We start from the raw sequence: 18870 nt of genomic DNA on the forward strand, positions 1-18870 counted from the left end.
CTATAACCCTTAGACAAATCAATAAAGATATTTTTTTCTATAATTCTGTGTATCTTTTCCTGGTTTAATGCATGATTGATATAGTTTTTAAATATACTACTTTTTTACTACGTGCACCTATATGAATGTTTTGTATTGTTAAGTATAACTTAAAACACTTAAGTAGGTGAAGGTGGTTAAAAAATACTAGAGGATAAATAAGGTCTCGGGTAATAGCGCAGAGCGCAGTATAGCCCCTGGTTAGGGTTGCGCAAAGGCAATAGACCAGGCCGCGAGGAATGGGAAAGTGTGTGAAGCCACCTGCGCGCAGGGACAAATGAAGGACCAGTCGAACTCATCAGACATCTCCAGGGTGTGGAATCCTGGTTCTAGCACCTTCCCATACTAGTTTAGGTAAGACCTCAGTCCGCACTATGCGGACTATTGCCGAAAGGGCCAGTAATACCGGGATTTGTTTGGCTAATTAACTCTGAACCCGTGTCAAGCCCCAACAAGCCAACAGTGGGATCTCACCTACGAATGTTGAGCCTTCTTCTAGAAGGTGTAGGAGCAATTATGTTCGTGATTTTAAATCAGTAGTAGTGAATGCATCGAAGATTGATCCTCCGCTTCAGGCTATAGTTTCATAGGGTAGACCTAGTGTAAGTCATGATTTGGAGAGAAACACTCAAGTCCTTTCTATGGTTCTGTTCTAGTTGGAAGATGAAGTTGAGGTTGAAGAGATTCCTAAGTCCCATGTGACTCCTTCTTCACCTCTTCCTCCCAATTATCCAGGCGTTCTATAATATGTTGGGACCCTGAATCACAAGCCGGAAAGCCCTAGTTTTTATCATCCTTTTCCTTCGATTCCCACTACTCAGAGCATGAATCTGGCTATGAGTGCTACTAGTTAGCATCCTCCTCTTCCAATTCAAGGAGGAGGTACTATTGCTATATCTGATATCACTCCTAGTACTACAATATTTGGCTCTACCTCCATTCCATCTTCAAATCAGGGCACCCAATCATTTTCTTCCCACACTGGTTCCTTCCCCTTTGGGATTCCTTCTAGTGCAATTCCCTCAGTTCCTTTAACCATCCCACCCACTTTTTCCACAACTATGACTTTTATGGCTAGTGGTTCAGTCTCTTTTTAGGGTTTTCCTTTTTGAAGTGGTCATATACCACATTATAATCCTTCTTTGGGATCACTCCCTTTCTCCGCTCATGGTCAAAGTTATAATCCTTTCTAAGCATGGACTAATCCTGCATTTAGTGGTTTACGAATAAGGAATCAGTTTTCCTTTGATCAGCAGGGGAACAAGCCTTACTCCTCCATAAGTACCTTCTAGGGTTATTCTCCCTTTGCCAATGCGTGGAACCCTTACCAAGGACTCTCCTCTCCTTTTAATACTTTGTTTGGGGGACATTTTCATCATTTTAATAACCTTTGGGTAGGAGTTGGTCAAATTCTGAATTTTTCTGGACCACAAGGTTTTCCTTACGGTTTAGTTTCCTCTACAAACAATCCTTGGCAACCTGGTGCCTATAAAAATATAGGATATTCTTTTAAAAATGTTAGCAATCCTTCTCATAGTGAGTGGAATTCTCAAGATCCTTTGTGCTTACCATTCTTGGCAACCCTAAATTTTCCAGATCTCTCAAAATTGATGAATGATCCTGTTACACAGTGTTTTGTCACTGTCTCTGTACTCCCTAATCCATGATCCTGGAAGACCTCTATAGTGAACCCTTCATGCTTTTCCATCATGAAGAACCTCCCATTGTGTCCCTCTCTAAGAGAATAACAATTCCCCTTTGCATCGTTTTCCCAAACTCTTCTATTTATCCCAATTTACAAGAGAAGCACTAATGACCCATGTCCTCCTTGTGCCGTTATGTAGGATTACAACTTTCCCTCGCACCGACCAGAGTGATTAAGCCTTTTTCCAATCACATTGATCCTCTTTTGGAAAGTTATTTAAATTTGGAGCTGAAGTTTCTAGCTCTCAAAGCTTCATAACGGAAGTCTCATAAATGGTTAGGTTATATGGAGTCGAGGAGGTCAGGTTGGGCTCCTTTCCCCTATTAGGATGGAACTACCTCAAGAGATAAAACCTTCTCCCATGAGAAGAGGACCCATCTCCTATCCATTCAAGCTATATAAACCTCCATTTTTCCCAAGCACAAGCTAGTGTGTGTGTGCTAGTGCTAATTAAGTTATGTTTGGAGTAATCAGCAAGTTATCCATACTTTTTAGTTCTCTAGTTTGTGTTTAAGGGAGAATTATGAGTGTGGTTTGGTGTGAAGCCTAAAGGGAAGAGCCTTGAGTCTATCATTGTTGGGGTCATCCATGGAATGCTAGAAGAAGTGTGTGGGAACCTGGATTTGTCAGAGGAGAATAGCAACATCAAGACGCCAGTTCTAATCTCTTCTTGACTTAATAAAGATGCAACTATCAATTGATTTTCTACATAAGATGCAATTTCACATGTTTATGGCTTAATGTTTATTAAATTGTTAAGTAGGTTGAATACAATTTTCATATTATCATGGTTGTTGTCTACTTGTTTCAGGTATTCACAAGAAGGAACGGAAGATAGCTAGAGTAAAGAAGCAAGGCTGTCATCAAACGGATAGTGTACTAAGAGGTAAGCCCTCTTAATTGGTTCTAACCTAAGGAAATATCCCATAGAATGTCTTGTTTGTGGCTAGACCCACTCTTGGGCTAGAGGAATTGTTTGAGTCTGGACTTACAATTTTACCTGCACCACAAATTGGCGACTCCGCTTGGGAATCTGTCAGAAAATTATATATTATAGAGCAATGGAACACATAAAATCTTGCAGAAATATAAACACATAAAACACATAAAACAAGAGAGACACAGATATACATGGTTCACCTAGTTTGGGCTACATCCATGGAGAAACAGCCAGTCGTTCTTTTTATATTATCCAGCAAGCTGAAGAGATACAACCTACAGTAGATCCACTGTAACACCCTCTTTGCTCTTAATCTACTCTGTCTTCCTCACTCAGAATACAAATCTACATAGACGTAATACAATTCCCTCATATATAGCGAGGAGTTGCCTTCTAGGGCAAAAAACCCTAAATTAAACATAACTTCTACCGTCAGGTCATCCGCCTAATGAATAATCCAGATTGACTACAAAATTACAACATTTTACAAGGCAATTTACATATATTCTTAGCTTCGGGGGCACTACCCCCGATCCCCCAACACGGGGGGCTTCCCAAAGATCACAGCCACCCCCCCAGACCCCCACAGGGGGGACAAGTCCCCCCCGCACCCACCCTCATGGAGGAGTGTACAGTCTTCCTGGGGTATACATCCGACTGAAACCTTTGAATATAGAAGATAATCAGGCTCAACACCCAACAATCTCCCACTTGGAGATTGATTATAGCAACTCCACTGCTGCTTCATTTGCTAGACAATGACTCCACTTTGGACCTAGCTATTCTCATCTTCTTCATCATACTTGAAGTCCAATCGAAACTTAGCATATTCTCAGTTTCTCCCTGGTTACAACTTTTTTTAACATATCTGCAAGATTCTGGCTAGTGTGTATCTTTTCCAGCTTCAACTGTCCATCTTCCAATGCTGACCGTATGAAATGGTACTTGAGATGTATATGTTTAGTCTTGGAATGAAATGCAGAGTTCTTTGCAAGATGTATGGCACTCTGGCTATCACTGTATAACCTGCCCACCTCCTGCTTCTTACCCAATTCATCCAGAAACCTTTGTAACCAAATAATTTCTTTACTAGCCTCTATAGCAGCAACATACTCCACTTCTGTTGTTGAGAGTGCAACAACACTTTGCAGTTTTGAGACCCAACTAACAGCTGTTCCACCTACAGTAAACACATATCCTGTAGTGCTCCTCCTATTATCTCTATCACCTGCCATATCTGCATCAACATATCCCTGTAGAGCAATGTTTGAACCACCAAAGCATAATGCTTGATTTGTGGTACCTCTCAAACACTTGAGAATCCACTTCACCACCATCCAATGTTCTTTTCCTGGATTGTTCATGTACCTGCTTACAACTCCCACTGCATGTGCAATATCAGGCCTTGTGCAGACCATTGCATACATTAAGCTTCCAATTGCTGATGCATATGGAATGTTAGACATATGAGCCATTTCTTCCCGAGTCTTGGGACACGCCTCCTTACTTAATTTGAAATGGCTAGCCACAGGTATACTAACTGGTTTTGCATTCTGCATATTAAACCTTTTCAACACCTTTTCTATGTACTCACTTTGAGACAATGTTAATTTGTGATTCTTCCTATCTCTAGTTATTCTCATACCAAGGATTTGTTTTGCAGCACCCAAATCCTTCATTGCAAATGAATTTGGCAATTTTCTTTTGAGCACATTTATTTCCTGCATGTTAGAACCTGCAACAAGCATGTCATCTACATACAATAACAATATAATATAGTTTCCATCATTTTTCCTTTTGAGATAAACACAATGATTAGAGTGACATCTAGTATAACCTTCTTCAAAGACAAACCTATCAAATTTTAGATAACACTACCTTGGAGCTTGTTTTAAGCCATACAAGCTCTTCTTCAGCCTGCACACTAGTTTCTCCTTCCCTTTTACCTCATATCCTTATGGCTACTTCATATATGTCTCTTGCTCCAAATCCCCATGGAGAAATGTTGTCTTTACGTCTAACTGCTCAAGATGAAAATCTTCAACTGCTACTAGACTTAAATAGTTTTGATTGAAGTCATTTTAACAACAGGAGAAAATATTTCATCAAAATCAATACCTTTATTCTGTGCAAACCCCTTCACCACAAGTCTAGCTTTGTACCTCTATTTTCCTCCATCTTCTTCCTTCAAATTGTAAACCCATTTATTCTGCAATGATGTTTTACCTGTAGGAAACCTGACTAAGTCCCAAGTCTAGTTATGTGCTAAGGAGTCCATCTCTTCTTTCATGGCTAGCTCACACTTCTTCCTGGTTTCTACCTGCACTGCTTCTTCATAACGTTCTGGTTCACCAGAATCAGTCAACATTACATAATATAATGAAGGAGAGTATTGTTTAGGGGGTCTACTTATCCTGGTAGATCTTCTAACACCACTTTCAAGTGTTTGAAGTGCTTGTTTTTGTTGTGGTTGTTGTTTTTGCTATTGATCATTATGATTTTCAGGGACCATCACTTTTTCTGTGATCTCGTCAAGCACTGTGTATTCTCTGTTTTCTTTTTCCTATTTCTTTTGGTGCTGCTGATCCTTATACAAAACCCTTTCATTGAATAGGACATCTCTACTCCTAGTGATTTTATGTTTTTCATAATCATAAAAGAAATAACCAAAATCATTAACACCATATCCAATAAAGGTACATTTCTTTGATTTTGCCTTAAGCTTTGTTCTATTTTCTTTATTAATGTGGACAAAGGCTTCACAACCAAAAGTCTTTAAAAAAGAGTAGTTTACCTTTTTACCTATCCATGCCTCCTCTGGAATACCACCATCCAAGGAAATTGAAGGCCCTCTGTTTATTAGATAAATAACAGTGTCTATAGCATCTGCCCAAAATTGTAAAGGCAATCTTGCATGCAATCTCATGCACCTTGCACGCTCCATGATTGTCCTGTTCATCCTTTCTGACATGCCATTTTCTTGTGGTGTTCCTCGAACTATCTTCTCTGTATGAATTCCATTCTCTGAATAGTACCTATCAAACTCTTTTATGCAATATTCACCTCCATTATCTCATTTGAGACACTCCAACCTTTTTCCTATCTCATTTTCAACCAAAGCTTTCGATTTCTTGAAAATATCAAATACATCAAATTTATTTAAAATACAATAAATCCAGGTTTTTTTGGTTGCATCATGAATAAAAGTAACATAATAATGAGAGCCACCAAGAGATGATACTTGATCAGGTCCCCATACATCTGTATGTACAAGCTCTAATTTTTCGCTCTTCTTTTCTTTCCCAACTCTAAGGAATCTGACTCTCTTCTGTTTTCCATAAACACAATTCTCATAGAATTTTAAATCAACATGCTTCAAACCTGGAAACAAATTTCTTAAGTGAAGAATCTGCATCCCCTTCTCACTCATGTGCCCAAGCCTATGATGCCATAATGCCGTATCTTCTCCTATAGAGGTTAAAGCATTAACAGAATTAGAAATACCATTGCATAAATACAATGTACCAACCTTTCCTCCTTTCGCTATTACCAAGGATCCTTTAGTGACCTTCCAGGTTTTATTTGCGAAAGTAGTTACGCAACCTTCACCTCCCAACTACCCTGTTGAAATCATAATTTTCTTCAGATCTGGAACATGCCTTACCTCCTTCAATAGCCATTGATTTCCATTCTATTGTTTTATGAAAACTATACGCATTCCAACGATTTTACAGGGTTTCTCATCACCCAATCGAACCTGTCCAAAATCTCCTTGAACATAATCATGAAAATGTTTCTTATCAGGTGTGGCATGGAATGAGGCCCATGAATATACCACCCAGGCATAAATAATATTTTCTAATGAAAGAATCAAAGCATCTTGCAACAAATCACCTGTTACATTCACTTCATGATTAGTTTCTTTCTATGCGTCTCCTTATTTTCCCTTCCAAGACTTGCAATATTTCTTCAGGTGTCCTTTCTTCCGACATTTCTAGCACATTATCCCCGATTTGGACTTGGATCTACCTCTTCTTGACTTACTGCAATATCCTGGGATCTTTCCTCTTTCCATTTTTCTTCCCCTGGTCTCTACAGTCAAAGCATTACCTGATGTCTCACTGGAGCTTTTCCGTCACATTTCCTCGCTAAGGATTGCACCAACAACATCATCAAACTTTAAAGTACTAGATCCATAGATAGAGTTACTAATGGCCATAACTAAACCATTACAACTTTCTGGCAATGAGCGTAGAAATAACAGAGCCCTAACTTCATCATCAAAATTTACCACTACAGAACTTAATTGACTTGTAACTATATTAAAATCATTTAAATGATCAGCAATAGATCCACCTTTTGACATCTTCATATTAAATAAACGCTTCATAAGAAATAACCTATTTGAGGCCGAGGGTTTTTCATATAGTTTGGCCAATGTCAACATTAAACCCTCTGTTGTCATTTCCTTTGAAATATTAAACGCTATCGATGCTGCTAGGCACAACTATATTGTTCCAAGTGCCTTTGTGTCGAGAATATTCCATTCTGTATCTGTCATACTCTTCGGCTTCTTTGTCTTTCCACTTAATGGTAGGTACAAATCTCTTTGATACAGATAATATTCCATCTGCATCTTCCATAGCTGGTAGTTTTGGCCATTAAATTTTTTGACCCTAAACCTACCATCTTCCGCCATTGCTCCCACTCGAACGAGGAACCCTTCTCTCCTACGAGTTTATCAGTCAAATAGACCTTTGGCTCTGATACCAGTTGTTAGAAAATTATATATTACAGAGCAATGTAACACATAAAATATTGCAGAAATATAAACACAGAAAACGCATAAAACAAGAGAGACACAGATATACGTGGTTCACCCAGTTTGGGCTACTTCCACAGAGAAACAACCAATTCTTCTTTTTATATTATCCAATAAACTGAAGAGATACAACCTACAACAGATCTGCTGCAACACCCTTTTCGCTCTCAATCTCCTCTCTCTTCCTCACTCAGAATATAGATCTACATAGATGTAATAAAATTCCCTCATATATAGCGAGGGGTTGCCTTCTAGGTCAAAAAATCCTAAATTAAACATAACTTCTACCGCTAGATCATCCGCCTAATGAACGGCCCAAATTGACTACAAAATTACAGCATTTTACAAGGCAATTTTACATCTATTTTTAGCTTTGGGGATGGTACGCCTCATCCTGCGGTGGGGGGGGGCTCCCAAAGATCACAGCCGCCCCCCCCCAGAGCCCCGCAAGGGGGACAAGTCCCCCCTGCACCCCCCCCCCCATGTGGAGGGGTGTACAGTCTTCTTGGGGTATAAATCCGGCTGAAACCTTTGAATACAGAAGATAATCAAGCTCCACACCCAACATAATATTATCCTTCTTTTTGCTTGTTTGTAATTTCGTGGTTTTGTGTGAACTTTTCTAGTATCACCATTTCCCTTTAGTTCTATCTGCTTTTCCTTATTTTACTACTCTAGGTTTGAAATTTACAGTAGCAAGTCTGGTCTTAGCCTTTGAATTTGTTTTATTTCTTCCTTGTATCCTTGGCCAATGCATTTACTTCACTGCCAATTGCGTTGAATGGCGCGATATAATCAAGGATAGTCGCATCGACCCCTTTCTAGCAATTGTTGTCAGTTAGGTAGTCGCGCTGATGCCTGTAGGTGAAGATTAGGGTTTACCCTAGATCTCGACTAGTGTGTCTTGCTCTCTTGATTTATACCTTGTAACTTGTTTAGACTATTTTATCCCTGACTAGAAAGTTTCATTTTGACTTTGTTTATTTGCTTGTTGACTTTCCATTTTTTACTTGATTTCTTGAGTCTGTGGATGGTTTGTATCCCTAGGGCATATAGGTTTTCATTCATTCAGTTGATTGTGAACTTAGTGAGTCAAGTTGTTGGTGAATTTACTCCTTGCATTTCGTTTATAGTCCTCTTACTGCTTTGGTCTCCATCACACAAGTTTGAAAAGTTTTGTTTGCTTTTTTAAACATCTCTTTTCTAGCACAAGTCACATTCCTTGTCTTGTTTTTGGTAGAGTCATTGCTTCATTAGTTTGAAAGAGATCTTCTTTTGTGCATTTTCATTTACTTGAAGATTGATTGTCTCGAATATTTTTTCATTGAAATATTTGATGAAAGATTCATTTTGTCATTTCATGAGAAGCACATAATTCTAGTTTGTTGCATCAATATGTTACGTTAACATAACATCATTAAAGACTAGGGTTGCATTTGCATTTGGAAAGAAAAAAGAATTCTCTTCACTCTTGAAAGGACTGTTTGGAGTGCGCTTGTTAGGAAACTAGGAATTGGAAAGAGTTTTTTCATTAGTTTATTTTGAAAAAGTAAAGTAGTGAAAATATCATTTTTTCTTTCAGTTGCTTGGTTGTTTGCATTTGATTGTGTTTTATACCCTCTCTAGTGTAGATGATTCATCGAATTGAAAGAGTGTTGTCTCATTTAACTGCATATAGGAATTTTTGAGTCACATCGCTAAGGCCTGAAAACCGAGACATAATTCAAGATAAACTTTAAAATGAACTCAATTAACCTAAGCCACATTTGAAACCTAACGATCACATCTAGAAGGTCTAGACTAGAGACATGTTCTGACATCTTTAAACCTAGCAGCTGTCGTTAGCTTCGGCACTAGATAGCGCTAGTACAAACTTGTGCTCCACGTACCGTCGAGTATATAAAGGGACACCCCACTAGGCTACAATCCTTTATCCATAGGAAGTCGAGTCTGTTGCCTTGTAAACATGATACACCAAACACAACATTTGGGGAGATTGCTTGCCCATACTTCTCGGTTTGCCGAGAGGTATTCTGCAGTTCACGGTTACCTGTTAATCCTTTTTACCTAGATCATCCAAAGTATTTATTTGATATTTTTGACTCATTAAACTTAAAATATCATTTGAGCATTTGTCCTTTCAAGCTCATTTCCAATCGAAAGTGATAAAGTCATCTTTTCTTCTTTCTCAACTCTTAAAACATGAAAGAGCACCAGTTTATTTATGCATCTTTAAAAATTGTTGCCCACGATATTATAACATCCTATTAGTCTCTTCAAGACCAAATCACGAGTATTTCTTAAAGTAAATTTTAAAGCCTTGAACTTCGCTCTCTTTTCCTACTACTTGAGACAAAGGCATTGTGGCTAAACCATCAGGTTCGCCTAATTCCTCTTCCTCTCCTCCGTTTGAAAGATTGTTAGAGTAGCCAATTCCTGAATTACCGGAGTCACTTAAGGACCAAGGTGTTGAACTCGAAATTGTTTTGAGCATTCAGCCTTTGTCATCTCATCCTCCACCTCCTTTAGATATTGGGTCCCTATCCGATATTGGCCCAGAATCCTTGGACAATCCTGTCCAGACTCCTAAGAGTTCACCAATTATTGAAAGTCAACTTGGGCTAGTTGTATATCCTTTGAATCCTTTGTTCGACCATGTTGAGATATCACCATAGCATCCATACAATCAGTACGATCAACTGGGTATTCCTTTGGAATTATCCCCTCGAACATCTTCGATCATCCATCGTCGCTTATTTCCAGCCATGGAGTGTGAAGGCAACACTCCAGTCTCCTCTCCAGATCACTCAGAGGTTTCCTCTCCACACACTGTCAAAGAGGAAGAACATCAATTTCCTCATGACAATTTCCCTTACATGGGAAGCATTCCTATCAATATTTATAGGGATTTACCCCATGATTATGTGACTTTAGAACAATTGGTCTCAAGCACACCTAGTGACTCGTCACTTTATCATAACCCTATTTGGGCATCTGGCACTATGCCTACCACGGGTCGTTCATTCAAAATCTAACCTCCTAACAGAAGATGATTTTTGTAGTTACCTTAGTCCCGGTGCAATCCACCATTCCGAACCCTCTTACCTAATCTGTCCAAGTCACTCATCCAGTTCAAACAATGGTCTTGAGTCATGTTGTTGTTAGTTCTTCGACCCCTCTAGTAAGTGGACGAGTTGTGCCACCACCTGGGGGGTAGAATCTTAATGTTTCTATGGTGTCAGGTACAACCAATGTGAGTAGCTCACAACCTCACATGGTTGGGATGAACCAGCCTTACTTTGGTGCTCTTCAAAACCCCGCTGGTCCCTAGATCAAGCAATGTCCAGTACGAATAGGTCCAAAATCCCATTTGTCCATCTCGGTCAGGCAATTTCTAGTATCAGTAGCCTTATGAGATTGAGGTTTAGTACCAAACTCCTTATGTTCCAAATGGTTCCCAAGGAAGGGTTGATCTACCCTACATCCTGTAACCTGGACAGTATGTTCAGCCTGGTCTGTCCTCCTTTCGTGGTGGCTATGGCCAGATACAATTCGGAAATTTTCAAGGTCTCAATCTGGGAACAGTTCAAGTACCCTTGCAACAACAAGGACATCCTTTGCAACAACAAGGGAAACCTTTGTTGCAACAAGGGCCATCCGTGCAGTAGCAAGGGCATATGATGCCGCAACAAGGACAATTTCAACAACTGCAAGGGCAACCCTCACAATTGTTGCAGCAAACCATGCAACTGAAAATGTAGTATGTTCAGCAATCTTCCCAGCCTGTGTCTTCGCAAGGCCAACCTCTACCACTGCAGGGACAGCCTTTGCAGTTGCAAGGTCATCCCTTGCAGCAGCAGGGACAACTCGGGCAACAGCAACCTTCATATACATATCAACAGGGTCAACCCTTGCAAGGACAAGGTCAAGGTCAAGTCCTATAGTAGCAGGCTCAAAATCCCAATGTCCAAGGGCAACAGGTTTAGAATCCTTTTGTCCAAGGGAAACAGATCCAAAATCCCTATGTCCAAGGGCAGCAAATGTTGAATCCTTATGTCCAAGGGTAGCAGGTCAAAAATCCTCTTGTTCAAGGGCAGCAGGTTCAAAACCCGTATGTCCAGGGACAACAAGTGTAGTATCCATATGTCCAAGTTCAATAGGCTCAACAGCCTCTTAACCCATATGTTTCTTATCAGCAACCTATGGCTAGACAGTTTCAAGGATTTCAAGGTAAAAATCCTCCGTATGGGTAAGGTAACCTATATTTGGGGAAAAATCAAATGTCGTATGGATAGAATCGTCCACTATGTGGCCAAAATCCTTACCAGTAGGGATGGGCTCCTCCATTTCGACCCGCTTATCGACCTCCAATGCCTTTCAATACTTAATTTCCATTCTTGGCTTCACTAAAGTTGTTAGATGTGTCTCGACTTACGAATGATCCAATTCTTCATTTGCCATACTGGCCTCCAGTTCCATCCAGGATCCTGAGCAATTTTTCGAATTTCGATGGAAAAGCAAAAGAAGATCCCCAAGCCCATGTGATGACATATCACCTGTGGTGCTCTTCAAATTATTACCTTGATGATTATATTCATCTCCGTCTTTTCCAACGAACTCTTACGGGCGCTGCATCCAAGTGGTACATCAAGCTCCCTCGAAGTAGTTATCATGACTTCAACTCTTTAGCCATGGATTTCCTCACACATTTTCAGTTGCCAGTTTTCTATGAAACTAGAACCTATTTGCTCACGTTGCTTAAGCAAAATACTGTGACACACATCTCTGATCACATCCATGAATGGAGACATAGGCATCACTTGATCAAGTTTGATATTGCTAATCAGTTACTGACCAAATGGTTTACCAAGACATTCGTCACTCCAATTTCTCGTAATATAGCTATGGGTGGGTGTGTTACAGAGGAGCAAGCCACTGCTCATGCCCAATACCTGGATCTTTCTTACTCCAGTTTGGCACTTTGTATGATTTATTACCTAATGCTTCGAGGTCATCATTCGATTCAATGACATCGAAGTCACAAGTTACACCTCCTGTCGATGGATTAATTGGTTCATGTCTCAGGCCCCTGAAAAATCTTCTTCCAAACATAAGTCGGTCCCAAACACTGCTTCCAATAGTCCCACCCAAAATTCACCTGGCCCTGGTAAAACCTCAGAGATCCACACTATCCTCTCTACCATAGCGGAAAAATCCTCGAAAGGTAAGAAGAAAGGCAAATGCAAGGGTAAATCCATTGCCCCAAAACAGGGTCCTCCAAAGTTTTCTGTTGGTGATGCTTCACAAGGGAAGACTAAGTATCCATGTCTCATTTGTGAGGAGGATCACTATACTAAGGATTGTCCCTGACGCTCTAAAGTTAGTCGATTGCTCAAAGGGATCCCAGTTGTCCTGAAAGTCGTTTCTGTCTTAGCAGACTCAAATATTAGGTCAGCCTCAATCATCTACTTCCTCAGGTTCACAAGTGTTCATGATGAGTACACCAATTAATGTGGCTACTAGATCAAAATATTATCAAACTCCTGCTCCAACAACTAGGAAAGATAAAGAGGCCACCCCTTCTTCTTATGCCCCGCTGAGTTCTAGTCCTCTCCATATAGAGAAACCTAACCCTAATTCCGCTATTTGCCCACCTTCTCAAGGTGTGCTAAGGAGTTCCTCATATAATCCCAATGCTCAAGCTGCTCAACATTATAATATTGTTGAGGATTTGGCTTAAGCACCATCATCTATGTCTTCTCTCAAGGTACTTCAAAGTTGTCCATCCCAGTGGAAGTCATTACTATCAGCTATTGGGGGTATGTCTTACTGATTCTAATATGATATGTTTTGATCTAGAGAACCACATTCCACATTTGCCTCATCAGATTGCCTTTCTCATTCAGGTAATCATTAATGAGAAAACCATTCATAGGACCGTCATCGATGAAGGTGCCTCTACCTGCATCATGTCAGTGACTTGTTAGAAGGAAATTGGTTCTCCTACTCTGAACCAATCCCTTAACACTTTGGAAGCTTTCGACGGGTGTGATTCGCGACCATTTGGTGTCTTACCCAACCTTGCCATTACATTGGAAGACAAGACAATACATGTCGAGGTAGAGATTGTTGACGCTAATCTCAATTATATTCTTACGGAGTTGGAACCACACCATGCATGCTATAGCCTCCTCCTTGTTCTGCGTGATTCATTTTCCCCATCAAGGGAAGATAGTCACAGTTGACCAACTATCCCTCTTTGCCTCTTCCTCTTCAGATGGCAATGTTTTGTATGTCAAGCACACTAGTGCTCCTTATAAGAGTGTGGGGGTAGGACTTTTTAAAGATTCTACTTTGATGGGAATTTTTCTATTCCCACCTCATCATGTTGCCTCTATCAACATGATATTAGCCAAATTTGATCCTTGGTTCATACCTTCACTGGATCGTATTGATACCTGGGGCGAGGGTATGCCACTTAGTCCCGCCAAAATCAATTTTGTGGAAATTGTTTCAGCCTCAATTTCTATATCCTCTTATTTTCCTGTTTCAAGGACATCTCTCGATAATATTCTCAATCCCCGTGGTTTGGTGCTTCAAAATATCCTAATCCCTTAGCCAAGACTTTTCTTTCTGACGTGAGTATCATGGTTGTAATGTCTCTGGAGGAACCACCTTGGAATGATACTCATCATCATTCTTCATTCCTTCCTAGCCCGATGGTCATGTCTACTTGTCTCGAAGAGTTCTCTTCTTAGTTCCCTTCCCTACCACTTCAGGCACCAATCCTGACTCATGAAGTACAGTCGGAAGGAAATTTGGGTAACATTACCCAAATGATGCCAATTGATATTTTTTCAAGACTCATGTTGTTGAAAATGTCCATATCAGGGTAACTTGTTCTCCAGATGAGATCAATCTCTATACTCATCTATTCCAAGAATTTTGTGATGTGTATGCATGGTCATATGCAGAAATGCCTAGAATTGATTCGAGCATTGTTGTGTAGGAAATACTGACTTATCCTCACATGAAGCCTGTTTGCCAACGGCCCCGCTCAGTGCACCCTAGGAAAGTGGCAACCATGAAGGGTGAAGCTAAAGAAATTCTCAAATCTGGATTTATTTTTCCAATCCATCACACAGAATGGGTGTCAAATATTGTATCGGTGGAAAAGAAACAAGGTGGGATCTATTTTGTGTCGATTGTCATGATCCCAATCGTGCCTATCCAAAGGATAACTATCCCACTCCCTTCATTGATGAGATCATTGATGAATGTGCTGGGAGTGAAATTTTTTTCCTTTATGGATGGTTTTTCTGGTTACAACCAGATTAACATTGCATCGGCGGATCAAGAAAAGACAACTTTTATCTATCCATTGGGTACTTTCGCATATAAAAAGCTCCCTTTTGTGTAAAAAATTATGGGGCCACATTTCAGAGGGCGATGTCCTATGCATTTCACAACATTCGAAAAATTGTTCAAACATACTTGGATGACCTTCCTTCTCATTCACGTAAGCACCATGATTACCCGGTTGGTCAAGCAAGGAACATTATTTGTTTGGGATGATATTTTCCAAAAGTCTTTCAATGACCTTAAGGCTATCCTCATAAATTCTCCTTTGATGAATCCCCTGATTATCATCGAGATTACTTCCTTTATCTAGTTGTCACCTCTAATACCATCGCCATGGTGTTGGTACAAGATAGTGACAAAGGCAATGAACATGTTATTTAGTACCTCAGTCGCAATCTCCTTGTGGTACAAGACAGTGCCAAAGGCAATGAACATGTTATTTACTACCTCAGTTGCAATCTCCTTGAGACTGAAATGCATTATGCTCATGTTGAGAAGTTGGCTTTAGATGTTGTACAAGTTGTTCAGTGCTTTCAGCACTACATTATCTTACACACTACCACTATGATTTTTGAATGCAACCCCAGGACCTACATCCTGACTCATCAATTGCTAGTGGGAAAGTATTCTAAATGGCCTGTCATCCTTCAAGAATTCGATTTGGTGTTTACTACGGCCAAATCTAAGAAATAAATTTTTTCTCTGAGTTGATTTGATCCCTTACTTCTACGTCTCTCCCCACTAGTGCCGATGAGCGGCTCCCACATGAGACTCTTTTCCTAATTAGCACCCTCGACTCGTGGTATGGTGATATCATCGTGTATCTCTAGATGTCCACATTCTGGTCTGCATTGACTAAGGATGATCGCCAACACATTTGGCATCAATCCCAACCCTATCGTATTATTGGATATACTTTATACTATGTCGGTGTTGATATAGTTCTTCCCCGATGTCTTACTCTCGAGGAGGTGGAGAGAGATCTCAATGACTGCCATTCTAGGGCATGTCGTAGTCATATGTATGGATATGCTACTGCTCAAAAAATCTTTCGTGCTAGTTATTTCTGGCCATCCAACTTCAAGGATAGCATCCTTTCCATTTGCAAGTGTCATTAATGCCAAATTTACCAGTGAAATATGTGTGCTCCGCCTGCTCACCAACACCCCATTATTACCATTGATCCTTTTTCCAAATTTGGCATTGACTATATGACATGTAACCCTCTTTTGACTAGGGGGCATGTGTTGGCTTATTGAGGCCTGACCAGGTTCGGAGGTGGTTTAGCCAAACAAATCCTGATACTAATGGCCCTTTCAGCAATATTCCACAGAGCGCGTACTGAGGTCTCACCTGAAGTAGTATGGGAGGGTGCTAGAACCAGGTTTCCACACCCTAGAGATGTCTGATGGCTTCAACTAGTCTGCGGTTCAACCCTGCGCGCACGTCGCTACGCGCACTTACCCATACCTCACAGCCTGAGATGCTACCTTCACGCAACCCTACTCATGGGATGAATAGTTTTATTACCCAATTCCTTACTAGTAGTCTAATATTAGTTGATTAACTAACTTATCTGTAGGCTTTCAGCTATACTTAACAATATTCACAATTCATACAAGTGTGTGTAGTAAAGAAACAGTATATTCGCAAATGATATCAAAAATGTAATAACTCAGAGCAGATACATAGAAGTGGTAATAAAACCTTTCTTTATTAATCTCTTCTCCGATTATAAACTCGACTCTACCCTACGCACTCAACTGCAGGGGTCCACACACTCAGCTGTGGACTCTACTAGGCCTCTACGCACTTAGCTGTAGAGCCTTTTCCTACTCTACGACCCAAGACACACTTCGCACTTTGACTTAATCTTTAAGACCCTTCACGCCCATCCTATATTATGATTTCCTTAAAACTTAGAGCCTTGCTCTATTTATACAATCTCATGGTCTGCGGACCATGGGTAGTTTGATATTACATTCAAAACTAGGGCGGACAGCCCTATGACTCTAAAATACATTTCGCACCCACAATTCATGGAGCTTTACAACAATATCAACTCAAAACTTGGGCTTTGAGCCCCAAAACATGTTTTGGGGGGATTCCATGCCCAACAAGCCCCCAACACAAACATTATGACTCGCCCTCAAGTCACTCTGTCAACGCAGCGATCTTGGCACGAAATCCCTCCAACTGCTCTTGAACAGTACTGATGTCCACAACACACTGAGCTGCTACTTGCTAAACCTGCTACATTCGTTCTTCTGAGATCTCTATGTCCAGCGTGCTTCCCTATATCTGGGCATGCATCCCCTATATGTGCGCGAGCTTTCATTTGATATTCGACATCATCGTGAAGACCTCGTCAATCCATGGTTGAATGCGTGCCTTGAGAACTTCTTCCTTATGGTGCTCCACATCCACCTACTCCTTTAATGATTTGGCTTGCTACATCCTCGCAAGTCACTGAGTGAGGACTACTGTCTGCACAGTTCCTCTCACACTGTTGTACTGCTGCTAGATTTTGCACGCCTCTATCTCTGGGCACTGGATGTTGGGGTCCTCCTGCAAAGTCGTGAGGACCTCAAGTGCATGTTCAAACATGCCAGTACAGTCATGCACTGCACCTTCAATTTTTTCCAACCCTGTTATGATACTGCTAGCGCGCTGCTCTCCGATTTTCGGGGGAGTGGAGGGATGCGCCTTGAACCACAACTTGATGATCTTGAGATTTAGCTCTAGCTGCACCTTTGTCATCTCTTCCCTGGCCTTGAGGAATTTAGTTGCCAAACTGTGGATCCACACTTCTACTGGTAGATCTGTTGCGATGGCTGGCTCTGAGACGCATTGGTAAGTGTCATCTACTGTTTGCACCAAATGTTGATTTTATGACACCAATTCATCGCACTGCAAGTTGAGTTGTTTTATGTTTATCTTCTGCTCACTAAGAACTTGGATTGTGTGGCTCTCCCTGGCCCACAACTCTACCGTTATCCCATCCTGTAGCAGATACAACATTTCTAGAGGAAGGGAAGCCAGATTAAGGTCAAGGCCTTTCATCATGCTAATCGACAATCGATCCATTGCATTTGACGACACTAGAGCTCCCTCCAATAACGTTATTGTGTTTTCCATCCTTGCGCGCAACATCTTCTCTGCTGCTGAAGTTCCTACTACAATGTGGGTTAACAGGGTACCTTTCTGAGGGGGGCTTGTAACTCCTACAGCTGCACTCTAAGGTCCCCCAACACAGTTTGATGCTCCTGCATAAACTCCTGAATTGCTTCATTGGTGACATCACGGACCATCTCGCCAATGTCATGGAGATCACCTTCGGTTAAGGTGATTGGGCCAATGGCCAACTTCGAGGCCTCGACCTTCTTCCTTGGTACCGCTCTCTCTATGATGTATGGGTGCTTTAACTGTGTGGACGTGGGCCCTGGGTTTGCGCTCCCTTCTGTTGTTTCTATTTCCTATGCCTCCTGCCCTTGCGATGACGCTGCTTGGCCATCGTCTACCTGTGTTGTTGTTGCCTCTACTGCCTATGATATTGTTGCTGTTTCTGTGGCATTCTTATGCTCCACATATTTCTGTGTCGCTTCTCATGTTGCCCTTACCTAACCTCCTTCTTTTTCCTTCTGCCTTTTCTCTGCCAATTGAGTGATGCGTAGCTTGGCATCATCATTTTTCTTCTATGCTGCCGCCTTCTCCAATTCTCCGAGATCTAGGGCGTGCCATTTGGGAGGCCATGTTTCCAAGACAGTAAAAATTTCGTCATCAGTGACTACAAATGGTAGCTTCATCGACTATTTCGCCAGATCCTTTCGCGCCCTGATATAAATGTTGTGCATATCAGCTTTAAAGTCTCCAAAACTCTGCAGACTATTATACACCGTGGGTGATAGGCACGGCTTCTGGTTGATCCACATCCAGATGTTCATGTCCATGAGCACCCAGAATATTTTTGTGTCACAGATCCATTTGACGTCCTTGGTGGCC

Source organism: Pinus tabuliformis, chromosome 5_2 (assembly GCF_031772625.1).
Source record: "Pinus tabuliformis cultivar Carrire ecotype Pingquan chromosome 5_2, CPIR1, whole genome shotgun sequence".
NCBI lineage: Eukaryota > Viridiplantae > Streptophyta > Pinopsida > Pinales > Pinaceae > Pinus > Pinus tabuliformis.